The sequence below is a fragment of the Petaurus breviceps genome, unplaced genomic scaffold, assembly GCF_028583685.1.
Source record: "Petaurus breviceps papuanus isolate PSGF00001 unplaced genomic scaffold, PetGlider_PUasm1.0 174, whole genome shotgun sequence".
In the NCBI taxonomy this organism is placed as follows: Eukaryota; Metazoa; Chordata; class Mammalia; order Diprotodontia; family Petauridae; genus Petaurus; species Petaurus breviceps.
Window position 1 is genome coordinate 70,603,998 of NW_027185761.1, and position 14,560 is coordinate 70,618,557.

General features: G+C 43.2%; 1 protein-coding gene across 2 annotated transcripts in view; it reads left to right on the top strand.

The window, feature by feature from the left end:
* Positions 1 to 14,560, top strand: part of RALA (RAS like proto-oncogene A) — a 61,113-nt gene that overhangs the window by 17,016 nt on the left and 29,537 nt on the right. For both annotated transcript variants that reach the window (XM_069084391.1, XM_069084392.1), the window contains exon 2: positions 6,769 to 6,834. The gene's annotated coding sequence lies outside the window, so the exon portion shown is untranslated. The remainder of the gene's footprint in view (positions 1 to 6,768; positions 6,835 to 14,560) is intronic.

Here is a 14,560-nt window from a genome sequence, read left to right on the forward strand (position 1 = left end):
CATCTCCTCTCATTATGTTCCTTTCTCACCTCTTAATTTCACCTTTTAAGTATCATCCCTTCCTATTCAATTGGTCCTGTGCCCTCTGTCTATGTATACTTGTACACATATATGCTGCACACACTCACATATGTATTCATATACCCTCTTATATAGACATATATATGTATGTATACACACATATTCCCTTCAACTTTTTTCATACTGAGAAAAGTTTCATAAGTTACAATTATCATTTTTCTATGTAGGAGTGTAAATAGTTAACTTTGATAAGGTCCTTATGATTTTTTTTCCCCTGTTTACCTTCTCATGCTTCTCTTGCTTCTTGTATCTGAATGTCAGATTTTCTATTCAACTCTGGTATTTTCATCAAGAATGCTTGAAAGTCCTCTATTTCACTGAATGACCAATATTTTCCCATGAAACATTTTACTCGGTTTTGCTGGGTACATGATTCTTGGTTTTAATCCCAGGTCCTTTGACCTCCGGAATATCATATTCCAAGCCCTTCGATCCCTCAGTATAGAAGCTGCAAGATCCTGTGTTATCCTGATTGTGTTTCCACAATATTCAAATTGTTTCTTCTTGACTGCTTGTAATATTTTCTCCTTGATCTGGGAACTCCAGAACCTGGCTATAATATTCCTAGTAGTTTTCTTTTTGGGATCTTTTTCAAGAGGTGATCGGTGGATTCTTTCGAACTCTTATTTTGCCCTCTGGTTCTAAAATATCAAGGCAATTTTCCTTGAGAATTTCTAGGTTCTTTTTTTGATCATAGCTTTCAGGTAGTCCAATAATTTTTAAATTATCTTTCTTGGATCTATTTCCCAGGTCAGTGGTTTTCCCAATGAGATATTTCACAATTGCCTTCTTTTTTTTCATTTGTTTGGATCTGTTTAATAGTATCTTGATTTCTCATAAAGTCATTAACTTCCATTTGCTCCAGTCTAATTCTAAGGAATTATTCTCTTCAGTGAGCTTTTGAGATTTCTTTTTCCATCAGGCAAATTAGGCTTTTTAAGGAATTCTTCTCCTCATTGGCCTTTTGATCCTCTTGCCATTTGAGTTAGTCTGTTTTTTAAGGTGTTATTTTCTTCATTTAGGTTGTTGACTCTCTTTTCATGATTTTCTTGCATCATTCTCATTTCTTTTCCGAATTTTTCCTCCATTTCTCTTATTTTATTTTCAGAATCCTTCTTAAGCTCTTCTATGGCCTGTGACCAATTCATATTTTTCTTGGAATTTTTTGGTACAGGAGTTCTCACTTTGTTGTCTTCCTCTTGTTCCATGCTTTGATCCTTTTTGTCCCCAAAATAGGAATCTAAAGTCGGATTACTGTGCTTGCTTTGCTTCCTTTGCCTGCTCATGTTGCCACTCAAGTTACTTGACTTTTGAGCTTTTTTCTACAGTAGAATTCTGCTTCCAGAGAGGAGAGCTTTGTCCTAAGTTGCTGGGGTTTTCTCAGCTGCCGGAGCTATTAATTGGCTGCCCTCTCTGAAGCCTCCACAGGCTCTGGCACCTGGTCTCACACCCCAGGACCTCCACCCTAGATAGTAATCCAGATCCAAACAGGTTAAAGCAAGAGTGATTGCCCCTCAGAATGGTTGCTTGGTCCCCCCACAATCTGCAGGCCAGGAGCTCTGAAGCAGCCATACAGCGGTGGCCACCGCGCATCAGCCACTTCTCCCTCAGGGGTAGAGTCCTGACCGCACTCTTGGACTCCCTGTTCCCAGTCTACACTGACCTCTCACTTTGTCTTTGGCATTTATGGGTTGGTAATTCTGAAAACTGCCACAGCTGCTGGTAATCTACTCTCCCAATGTCCCTCTAGCTGCGGCTGGTCAGGCTAAAACTGCGGACTCACATGGGTCTGGGCTGTGCTCCCAACATGCTGCGATGAACCTTTCCTGTCCACCTGCCCGGCTTCCTTCAGCGGGAGATTTGTTTCTCTCAGTCACTTTGTGGGTTCTGTAGCCCTAAAGTTTGTTTAGAGGCATTTTTTATAGGTATTTGAAGTGGTTATGGGGGAAGCGCAGGGAGTTTTCCTGCTTCTACACCGCCATCTTGGCTCTGCCCTATGGTATGTTATTGCATGGCATACTTTGATTCAGAAATCTATTTCAGCCCTCAAATAAATAATGTTAAAGCACACTGTACACATTGGCAAAGATGCCAAAAGACCAGTTAACATGCAGGGGCTCTGGATCCACAGGCACACTGACAAATTCTGGGTAGAACTGGGAAGTTACCCAGCCATTTCAGATTATGCAGTAAAAGTTAGTATATTGCCTGTGGCCTTTGACATCTCAAACTCACTTTCGGGCATACACTTCTGAAAAAGTCAGACAAAGCCAAATCCAATATATGCCCACATATTTAAAGCAGCCTTCATGGTTGTAGCAGAGCACTGGGTGCCTTTCAATTGAGGACTGGCTTAAAAAACTACAGAGCACAAGTATGATGATGTTTCACAATATTGGCTCATCATGGGCATACATACATACATACATATATATATATATATAAAACTTAAGGAAATTCAAGTTTATGTTTGAATGGAATAGAGGGGGGCTGATGAAAGGTAATAAGCATATACATATATATATATATATATATATATATATATAACACCTACTATGTGCCAGTCCCTGTGCTAATGCTTTCCAAATACCTTTGTTTATGCACCTACATCAATTGCTGAGGATGGAGTGGACAAATTATACAGAATTGAAGACCCTCCAAATCAACATATTCTGATATTTGGTATCTAATGCAAAGGTGGGAAAAGTTAAGTATAGAAATATTTGGGAAAGGAAAGAATGAAAGAAGCCCAAAAGATAGAGATTATGCAGAAGCCTCATACCTCTTGCTTTGAAAAAAAATTGCTAGGCTCTGGACATACGAAGCACCAAATTACACCATTTTTTTTTTTAACATGCATGCATCCTAAACAGCATGCATCTATTTAGTTAATGCAAGTACATGTGTAGAAATGCAGGACTGCAAGTCTAATTAGCAAGGTGGAGTTCAAGCTAAAGCAAAAGCAAGTTCATTCTTCTTTCCATGTACATCAGCTTTTGAAACCCTGATGGATGAGGACTGATACTGATCCCTTGAAGTGTGAAAATGAATCCATTCTTTTTCATGAAAAAATGTTCCTCCTCCATTGTTTTTAACCAAAGCAAATTCATTTTTAGTATTTAATTGTTCTTTTTATAAAACACCATATTTTTATAGACAGAAAAAGGCTTGTTATTAATATTGGATTCATCCTTGCGTAAGTTGTCTGTACCGTCATTGTCAGCTCATAAAAGCTAAGAAAGGAATGTTTTTAAAAGAATAATAATGAGAAATATGGCATGTCACTTAACCAGCAATATATACAATTAATTAAAAACTGAAAAATTGATGCCAGAAATGACATCTACACCAACATCTAAAAGTTTAACCAATGTAAATTAAATTGTCACAATGAAAAGATCAAGAAATCCCAGAAAGATCTCACCCAGCAAACATCTGACTGGCTAAATGAAGAGAGAGTGAAAGAGAGCTGCCAAAGGCACTGCTGGTTTAGAATATAAACTCATGTGGAAAATCTTACAGAGACGAATGATTATGAAAGGTACCAGCCTAAGGAAGAAACAGGCCACGGGTACTTTAAGGGTGGAAATTGAAGTACCTTAAATAGAGAAAAATGGAGAAGATTTGCAGAGCCCGTTTTCACAAACTTTTTCATTAAGGAGGTGGAACTGCCTTACTTGGACCCTCCATTACATCCCCAGATGACCTTAAAGAGAAAGGAATAAATGTCATTAGAGAGAACAAAGATAGAAAAAGTTGTGGAGTTTTACCCTCCATGCTCTAGAGAAGAAACACTGGAGGCAGCATTGTGAAGGCTTTGAGAGGCTGATGTGCTCAAGGTATCCAAAAGAGGAGAAAACACCAAAGGTGTGGAAAAAATCTCATTTCTTGTTCTAGCCCCCAAAAGGCCAAGAGAGCATTTCAGGAACTCCTCACCAATGTACCTTCTCTCGCTTCTACGTGACATTTTTTATGAGTCATTCATGCACCAATTTAGGATATCTTTGATGACGTTAGTAACAAGCAGCCTTTCACAAATGATGTTCAGTAGTGAACCTATATTTTTACCATTTCACAATTGACTGAAAGAGAACCTAACCAGTGAAGGTCCCAGAGGAAAGATGAAATCCCCCCAACACATATATGTGTATGTATATATATATAAAACACACCCATGGTGCTATTGTGGAGACACTTACCTATGAGAAAATAATGTATATACTGTTGGAATAACCCCATGCTTTTCCTTAATTGTTTTTCTCCCTCACATGAGGGGAAAGGGAAGGGAGAGTGTTGAAATGACTGATACAAAGACAAAAAGCATCAATAAAACATTTTGAAAACATGCATACATTTATGTAAGCAACACACACCCTCTTTCCTTCCCATTTCCCCTCCCATCCCAAAATAACATTGATAATTTTTAAAATATTGCCTTTCTTTTCAACTGGTTACTTATAATGTACATATAAGGGTTATGTTGGAATGTCATGGAATTCCTGCCTACTTAAAGCTGTGTGAAGTCAGCCTTTTTACAGTTCATTCACCTGTATTATTGTTTTGTTTTGTATATATCACAAAATTGAAAGTGGGCAAGAGCTAGATGTAAAGGGTAGCTTGGTGTGGAGGACCTTACCTAGATCTTGCCCTTTGCAAATGTTGTCAGTTAAATGGATGGGATGGGCCTGGGTGAAATAAACCCAGGTTCTTCTGGGAAATCTTGAATGAAGGGTAGTTGTTGTGTAAGTGTGGAGAATGTATTGGAGGAAGGAGGATTGCCTTTTCATTGGTTGTTGGGGGCTGGCAATTTTGTGTGGGGGGGGGGGGGGGGGGGGGGGGGGGGGGGTGTGTTGGTGGGGGGGGGGGGGGGGGGGGGGGGGGGGGGGTTACGTGGGTGAAGGGTGAAGGATCAATCTAGGTAGTACCTTTTAGTGGAAGGAAGAAGAATTGTCCTGGCTGCCCAGAAGCCCTTGTCCAGCATTTAGTCAAGGAGCAGCATGACCTATAGGCAGACAAAGGGACTGTGTGCTGAATATCTTAGGCTGAATGTAGAAAAAATTTCACGATGTGGGGGATCCAAACGTGCCTTTGGAGATAGTGGTTTTCCTCTCAAGCAAAGGCCAGTGGGTCATTTGTTGGGGCTTTTATGGGGAAGAATATTTTCTCGGGCAGGATGAATCAGATGGTCTCTGAGGCCCTCTCAAGTATAGGATTCTGTGAGTCCTTTGTGTTTCCTGTCAGGTGAAGGATTTGAGTCCTTGTGTGGGAGGTCTCTTTGTGGAAACAGCTGTGAGCCAAATTCTTCTTTTTTCAAGGAAAATCTTGGCTTGACAAAATGAGCCGGAGAGCGGGTGCATCTGCACTCATAACATAAGTCCTAATTGTGCTCCCTCGGATTTGTGAAAATAATAATGAAACAACTGCCTCCATTCTGAGAACATCCACAAAGCAAGATGTTTGCCCGCCATCCCTCCCTTGACCCCGTCTCGGGAATCTCTCGTTTGTGTCATGCATGTCATGCTCTATCTGCTTTATCCTCATAGCCCTTTCAGCTCTGGCGGCAGGTTTTCACACCATTTGACAGATATGAGTCTAGAACACAGAGAGATGAGGTGGGGTTTCCTGGTTGTCCAGGATTGTATACAGTAAAATCTCACGAAAGTCCACGGAAGTGCTTTACTCCCAGGAAAGGTTTTGGGTTAGCCCTCTTCCTCTTGTTCTTCACATGGTCATAACAAGCCTCATTGTCTGGCCTCAGCACTTCTGAAGAGTGGGGAGAGAAGCAGGAAAAAAGTCAAACTTCTATTCCAGGTACTGTTTGATTTAGGAAGTCCTTATCTCTCAAATCCCTGGCCCCCATGTCATGGCACCCTGCCAAACCTCAGCCTTGGATCACTTCCATCTACATCTGTTACCTTCGCTCCTCCCTGCAGGCTGCTGAACAAAGGTGGAAAAAATCGTGTGGCCGTTCTAACTGGATCCTTTCCAGATTTACGTCACACAACTGCAGATGGGTCCTCATTGCCAGCCAGCCATTCCTTGTACTTCCCGTTATCAGCTTACTGTCCCACTGTTCACAGTAGCTCTTCCAAACCTTCTCAGATCTCCCAGGGCTCTCCCCCCAGCTGAAACCTTTGCCTCATATTTTACCAAAAAATCAAGGCCATTCACCAGGAGCTCTCTCCTCTGTTGTCCTCATCTCCTTTCACTCTGATGCCTTCTGGTGCTCCCTCCTCCTTTACCCTGTCTCCCTTGAAGAGGTGGCCTCACTCTTTACCAAGGCCTACCCCTCCACCTACACGAGCTGTCTCATTGTTTCCCATCCCTTCCCCCTGCCCTCTCCACTATCATTTGCAAGAGCCCAAATACAGTCGGGTAGAGCAGAGGGGGTAGAATGGGATTTGGGCCTCTCTGCCGCATTGAGCCCTTCCCTTCTCTTTTCCCTGTCTTTTTGGGTCCCGCTCGCCTCCCACCCCCTGGTGTTTGATTTGCAACCGTGGTGTCCTGGACCTTCCAGAAACAAGTACAGTCCCAAGCCCTCATAGGGTTTTAAATCGAGATTACTGGTCATCTTGTACAGCCATCCCTCATTTTCACAGTGGAGGAAACCAGGACCTCAGAGAGGGGTCTGAGATCTGCCCGAGGTCACTCAGAGAATCAATGGAATCTGCTTCACTTCTCTTCCAGGGTTGGAGACAACAGCAGTTTTGATGTCTTGTCAAGCTTGTTGAAACAGCATTCTGCACATAGAAGGTAAGAAGCAAATCACTCTTGTTTAAATAGCACTTCCTTAAAGAGTTAAATCACAGAAAAGAATTTCCTGCTGCCTGGATAGAAGGTGGCCTGTGTGTCCTAAACTGAGCTCGACCTCAGGTCGGCTTCGCTTGTACTCCCCCACCCATCACAGTCAGGAGCAGGCATATGTCGCGCTTCTCATAGTACCTTGTTTGAGTCTCCTAACAGCTTGGTGAGGCTGGCATGACAGTGGCTGTTATCCCCATTTCACAGATGCAGAACATCAGAGACATTCCGTGATGGGCCCCTCATGCCCCAACTAGAAAGGGTCAGAGGTGAGAGTTACACCCAGTCTAACTGATCCTGAGACCGGTGTCTTCTCAGGACGGTCCTTCTTCCTTCTTAAGGCCCCAGAGAGCCGAGACGATCTTGGGACAGTTTCACTTTAATCCTTATTTACTCTGACGTGGCTTGCTACCTCAGTGTCATACGCAGACAGACTCGTTGGAGATCTAGAGGTGGAGGAGAACCAGTCGTTAGAATACCGATGCTGAATGGTCTGGGTTTCCCAGCAGTCATTTCTGCAGTAGTTCTGAGCTCCTGTGTTCTTGGCAGACACGAGTGGGATGGCAGCGGTCGTTGTGTGCTACATTTGCTGGTGGGGTGTGCTCCTCTCCCTTATTTTCTTGGTAACCATCCTCAAATGGAACTAATTCATCTGTTGCCTGAGATTAAATGACATCCCAGATTCTGTGTTTAGCTTTTAATGTAGCGGAAAGCTTGAGCTATGTTGTGTCTGCATGTATTTAAAGCAAGATGATGAATTCAGTCATTTCCCATTTAGCTCAGTGAAGATCCAACAAAGAATATATTTTTTTTAAGCAATCAGGGTTAAGTAACTTGCTCAAGGTTACACAGCCAGGTGTTTCTGGGTGTGGTGCTAAGTGTCTGAGTCCGGATTTGATCCCCAGGTCAGCCCGACACTGGAGCTGGTGCTCTTATTCGCTGTGCTACTTGGCCTTCCTGAACAAAGAGTTTTTTAAAGGAACTTCTAATGTGTGTTGGACCTTCTGAATACTGACAGCGCTCCAGTGCTCTGTAATCTGTCAGGCTCAGCGGAAGCATTGTTGAGTGGTGCTGGGGCATCTTCTCTTACTGTCAGGTGCTTACCACCTCTGCAGGGTGGGTGTGGATCTGCTTGTTTTCTCTCACTCGAAATCCTACTGGAGAGGGAATTCCATGAAGGCAAGAATTGTGAAAAATTCCCTGTAGTGCCATGAGCATTTTTGTTGTTCAGTCGTCTCAGTCCTGTCTGACTCTTCCTGACCCCATTTACAAAAAGGCAGCTCTAGACCTGTAGGTAGTCGTTGTTCCGTTGTTTTTCAGTGAAGTCCAACTCTTTGTGACATCATTTGTGGTTTTCTTGGCAAAGATACTGGTCTGGCTGACCATTGTCTTCTCCTGCTCATTTTACTGACTCATCTACCTGAGTCGGTCTGGCCTCAGACACTTGCTAGCTGTGTGACCCTAGGCAAGTCACTGAAGCCTATTTGCCTCAGTTTCCTCATTTATAAAATGAGCAATGGTAAAATCACTCCAGTATCTTTGCCAAAAAAACCCCAGATGGATCACGAAGAGTCGGACTTGACAGAAAAACAACCAAACAATTGCCTACAGGCCTAGAACTGCCTTTGTGCTTCTCTGAGGGAAAAATCATCCTGTAAACATTTGGGCCATCTGTGTTAATATTGAGTTAATTATCTTCCTCTGCCCTCTCCCCCCTCACTACCACACACACACACACACACACACACACATGCCCACCCACCCTAAACTGGAATCCCTAAATTGTCTTTGATGCCTTCCGTATTACTTACATGACCTAGTCACCAGTTTCCCATTTCTTCTTTACTGTCTCCTGTATCTCTCTCTTCCTTTTAAATTCATAGCCAGCAGCCTGTTCCAAGTCTTTATCTTCTCAGACTTGGGCTGTTACACTAGTCTTTTAACTGCTTTGTCTGTTTCCACCAGTTCTTTTCTGTCTAACACATCACTCTCAGATTAATCTTTCTAAAATATACTTTGATTGTGTCTCAGTTGCATTGATAATATCCTGGGATGGTAAGTAAGGCTTTAGGGCAGTGAATCAGCCCCCCCTCCCTTTCCAGAAACAATGGCAATATCGATTTGCTTATAGTTCCCAGCCCAGCTTCAGGCTAGATGTAAAGGAAATAGCCAGAGTGGAGACTAGATGGGATGACAAGTGTGGCAGCCAGCCAGATATGACCGGGGTGGGGGGGGCTGTCACTAACTCACGGTCTGGACTGCATAGCCCTGAAGTTCCAAAACTGGATGACTTCAGTTCCCTGGGGCATGACCTTTTGGGTGGTCCTGAGTCCTGAGTTTGTAGAGAGAGTCAATAGTCAATAAAGATTTATTAAGGACCAGCTATGTGCTATGTACTGTGCTGGGGGGTGCAAATATGAAAAGAGAAACACGGTCCTTGACCTCAAGGAGCTTACCTTCTGATGGGGAGAAGACAGTATACCAGTAGGGGCTGGGGAGGGGGAAAGGCCCATGATGTGGTACCTGGTGGAGAAGTAACAGGTATCAAAGCTGGGCTCTCACCTTAAATGGCCCCACCTTCCAGTCAGAGGTTGCTGGTCAGCTTGAAGTAGAGTTCCCAGGAGGTGAGATCTTGCAGAATGTTGAGGAGCTCCCCAGGGCCTGGTGGAGAAGTCCCCAGGGTGTGCCCCAAGTAAGGCCTCAGGAGGTGTCTGAGGCAGGAAGCTGGAGGGGATCTGAAGGTGGGGGGGCGGGGCAGAAAAAGGAGCTTAATGAGCAGAGGGAAATGTGGAGATGGCTCTCAGGACTGGTGAGGGCTGCCTCATGGCTTCCATGCTTTGTGTTACTGCATGAACTTAGAGTAATCAAATGGGTGTGAATGAATGAGACTTTGTTAAATGCTTGCTATGTGTCTCAGGCACTGGGAATACAAATAGAAGTCAGGACAGTTCCTACTCTCTAGGCCTTCATTCTAATTGAGGAAGGCAGTATACCAAGGCAGGTTCACCTGTAGTGAAAATGATAAATAAGCCCCTTTGGTCCCAAAGACACAGTGAGAGAGTGGACAGCAGTGCCGCGGGTGTGGATGATGGCAGGGCAGGGCCCTCATGGCCCTCAGTTGTATCTGAATGCAGACTGATTCATGTTTTCACTTTGTTTTTATTTATTCTTTCTAGTGGTTTTTTGTTCTGATTCTTCTTTCACAATATGACTGATAGAGAAATATATTTAATATGGGTACATGTAGAAAAATAAGAAAAAAAGGACTATAGTGGGGGACTCCCTGCTCATCACCGTGTACTTATTTTATAGTATTTTCTAATTCAGACTTTTTTCCCCTCCAAATGACCTTTGCAGTTAGTCCAGATTAATGTTGCTATACTGCTAGTCAAACTAAACGCCGGCACACTGGGTATGCAGAGGAGGGCTCCCCGTCCCCTTCTTACTCAGCAGCATGGAGAAGAGAAGGGGCCAGCTAGTGAGGCAGGAGCCTGGGCAGCCACCCACTTCTCTCTGAGTCTCTGCTTGGGCCTCTTTGCTTTACGTGAAATAAAGCCCTGGTGACACTGAACCTGCTTTTGCTGGGAAATTGGTTTGCATTTTAATCAAGATATAATGAGAATAAAAATAATGGGGCCAGTAACATACTTTTGAATTTACACATGCATTTCCAAAGCATATGTGTAACTTCCACTGAAGAAAGTGAATAGAGCACCGGGGCTGAAGTCAGGAGCACCTGAGTTCAAATCCAACCTCAGACACTTAACACAAAAACTAGCTGTGTGACCTTGGGCAAGTCACTTAACCCCAATTGCCCTGCCCTTCCCCCTCAAAAAAAAAAAAAGTATGAGAAATCCTCCGTGGTCTCACTGAAACGTGGGGCATCTAGGTAACACTAGGTTCTTACAAGCTGCATTGTGAAGCCTGATCTGGCATGTTTCAGTGGCCCTGTGTAATATAATACCAAGCAAAGGCAACTTCCCAGGTTCAAAATACCAGCATAGGTGCTCTCTATTTTATTCAGTAACAAACCCAGAACAGAGAAGATCAAAACATGACATCATTCAAAATACAGCATTTACTAAGTGTGATTAAATAATCTCCAAGTACTACCCCACCACAGGACCTTCCAATCATTCAATCAATTACAAAGTCCCAGTTCTAAATACTACTCCACCCCTAGGCTATACCTTAATTAAGTCCACCACAAAACCCCTCTTCTCAAATGGAGATTAGTTTCCAAACATAAGTAAAATACATTCATTTGCTCAACCATAGAACACAAAAAGGTCAAAAGTTCCCCACCCCTGGATCACAATTGAATCTACCCCAGAGTTACATCAAGTTTAAACACAGCACTCAATACCCAAATGGAGGTCTTTTCTTCATCTTGACACGAGGCAAGTTCTCAGCAATCTTAGTTCCTGGGGAGACAAGGCTTAGCAAGGCCATAAGATACATTGCCAGTCCCTTCATGAATTTGTCCTCTGTCTGTAGAACAGTCCTAGAACCCCTGAACACATTAGCAAAGCCCTCTCCCAGGATTTCTGTAAACATACAACAAGAAAATCCTTCTTCAGGGCTTCTGAACCAACAGAAAGGCTCCCAGACCCCTGCAACAACAGTACTGTCCCTCACCAGTGGACAGTATTCATTCTGTCTGCAGGACAGTCTCCAGACCCCTGCAACAACAGTACTGTCCCTCACCAGTGGACAGTATTCACTCTCTGTCTGCAGGACAGTCGCAGGCCTTCTTAGCGAACAGCCAGGTTCCAGGACTTCTTCAACAAAAGGACAGTCTTTGACCAGTGGACAAATCTGGCAAAATAACATCAAAACAGACAGACAAAGTACCAGCAAAACAGCCATGTCTCCTCAGTCCTTGGCAGCTCAGGGGGCAGGTCTCAAAAGTCCAGGGCAATTCAAAGCGGCCACCAGTAATTCTCTTAGTCTCTCTCTCTCCACGAGGTGCTGCTACCAAAAAAAAAGATCTTCCGCCTCTCTCTTGTGTCTCCAAATCTACGTCACCAGCTCCTCCCAATTCAGGACTTTCTTTTCACATCAACAAGCCCATCCCACAGGTGGGATTAACAAACTCTGGGTTTTAACACAATCAATTTGAAAACCAAGCCAATACAGGGGAATCTTTAATTGCCATTACTATCACACCCTGTGAGACCTTTGTCTTTTGTCTGAGAACCAGTCCAGTGAACTTTGAACAGGTGGATCATCAAAAGATCAGGTGATGAAATATTTGGCCACAATACCTCACTCAAGGCTTGTAAGGGCTGTAATCTGTATTAGCAAAGGAGATGCCCACACCAACAAAATCATTAGGTCTGTGAATTCTATTGTAACAGAAGCCATAATCTTATTAACTTTTCTGTCTGCCTTAATTCAGGCAAAATTGTATTATTAATCATTATTTGACCAATCATAAAAGTCTGAGGCCACATGTTTCCCTAATGAAGGTCTGATTATTCCATTAAATAGACATGCCGGCAGAGATGACCCAAGCCAAACCAATAGTTCTGAGCATTAGTTTATTGAGCTGGCCAGCAACAGTCTCCCAAGGAAACCTTGGGAGAGCTGCCCTGACCATCGGGAAAGGGGGAATATTTAAGGTCAAAAACCCGCAAAAATAGGTGTGGGAAGTAAAGTTAGTCTGACAGTGGTAGATAAGCACATCCGTTGTAGCCAGGCCTTGGTCTGGACAGTTGTATAGTCCTTACCCTGATTTATTGTGGGGCCCAGATGTCCAGGATCATTCTGACATCTTATCAGGAAGTACAGCCAGGCCTGTTTCTCACAAGAGAGGGGCTCCTGGCTAAGCACGTACAAGTTCAGGAAGAATTCAGTAATTTCCAAACTTGTTACATACAGGGGCTTACTATAAGAGGCCATGGGCATTTCACTCATAGGATTTTCTTAAGGAAGAATACAGTTAGTGATATGCCTAATTGTGGGTCCTGAAGTGCTAATAAATTCTTTGTTGTTGCTAGGAAGGTGCTTCCATTTTCAGCATTCTTCTTGAAAATAAGATCCTTAGAATTTTGCCTTTGAGACAGTCTGCTTATGTTTTTTTTAAAAAGACTTATTACTAGAAGAAATTTTACCTCTTTATTTAATATTTGGCACAGTCTGCCAGCAGGATGAAAGCCTAATTTCCTCAAATTGAATTAATTTTTGAAAATGAGACCTGGGTATAATAATATACTAATAGAATAATTTCCTAAATGGACCTTTGACTCTTAATCACACCAGTTAGATGTGGAGACTGCTATATGGATACTTTGTTTTCTTCATTATTGCCTTATGTGAATGGTGGGAGAATTCCATTTTACAGACTTGTTCCCCTTGGGGTTATAAAAGACCAGCTATTTTGGTTGTGAATGGGAAAACTCCCTGTTTTTTGGCTTCTAAATCTGTATAAAAGTAAGTCCCGAACAACTCATACATTTTTCAATAAATCTTATTATTTATTGAGTGCCAAGGCACTGTACTGAGTGCTCTGAAGGGGTGGCAGTTGGAGTCCAGTCCAGGGGAGAAGAAAGAATAGGTACAGAAAAGGGTCTAGACCAGCCAAGGATGATATGTGTGAAGTGGCCCGAGTGCCAGTGATTTCTGCATTGTGGGAAGGCTAGAAAGGCTTCATGGAGGCTGTGGGATTAGAGCTATGGTGACCCAAAACTGAGGGTCTTGGACAGGGATTGAAAAGTGACCAAAAGACTTATTCCCTCTCTAGGGATCAACTAGCTCCTCTGAAAATTCTGGCCTTAATTAACCTTGTAATTTCTAGGAACTAGGGAGGTACATGCCGAGTTACAGCAACTCAAATGATTAAATAGGCTTTCAGTAGCTACTAAGAAGTTGACTTAGGTACTCATAATTGAAGGGAGAAATGAAGCAGGCCCTGCCCTCAAGAAGCTTATATTCTTTTTGGGTCAACAAAGCTGGCAAGCCTGTGCCTCCTAGAGTGCCGTTAGTCTGTTATAGCCCAGTCTTCTTGAAGCTGTGCTCACTCATTTGTATGACAGCTCCTTTTAAGTGCTTCCTGTCCCTTTCATAATGTGCTCTAGAAGTTTGCCTGGCCTCACAGTCGAGTTTGTTGGCTTTAAGTTTACACTGTCCTGCCTCTTATCTTTTTTTTTTTTAATTGGACCTTTATACTTTTTTTTTTTAACTGTGTAGTCCGACTTCCATTTCCCACCATCTTAACACCTGCCATTTCCTTTGGCATCCTGGGATGTCGCTTTTCTGCGTCTGATCACTTGAACTCATCCCCTTTTCTGTGTATGATCACTTGAACTCATCCCATAGCTGGGTTCTGTCTCCTTACTCATACTGGGTTTCAGTTCTCGTTCTTGGAAATTTCGAGGAAGGAGAGAATCCTTTAAGCTAGACAGAGCCAGCAGGGCTTAGTGGGAGGTATGAGTCCCAGGAGCTGCATATGGAAGGAAGGAAGAAGATTTTAGTAAATGGCCATCAGGATAGTGTAGTCATTGGGAATGGCCTGGGAGAAGATACGGGTGGTCCATCTTGGGTCCTAGATTTTTTTATTTGTTTTGCTTTTTGGAGGGCAATTGGGGTTAAGTAACTTGTCCAAGGTCACACGGCTAGGGGTGTGTGTGTGTGTGTGTGTGTGTGTGTGTGTGTGTGTGTGTGTGTGTGTGTGTGT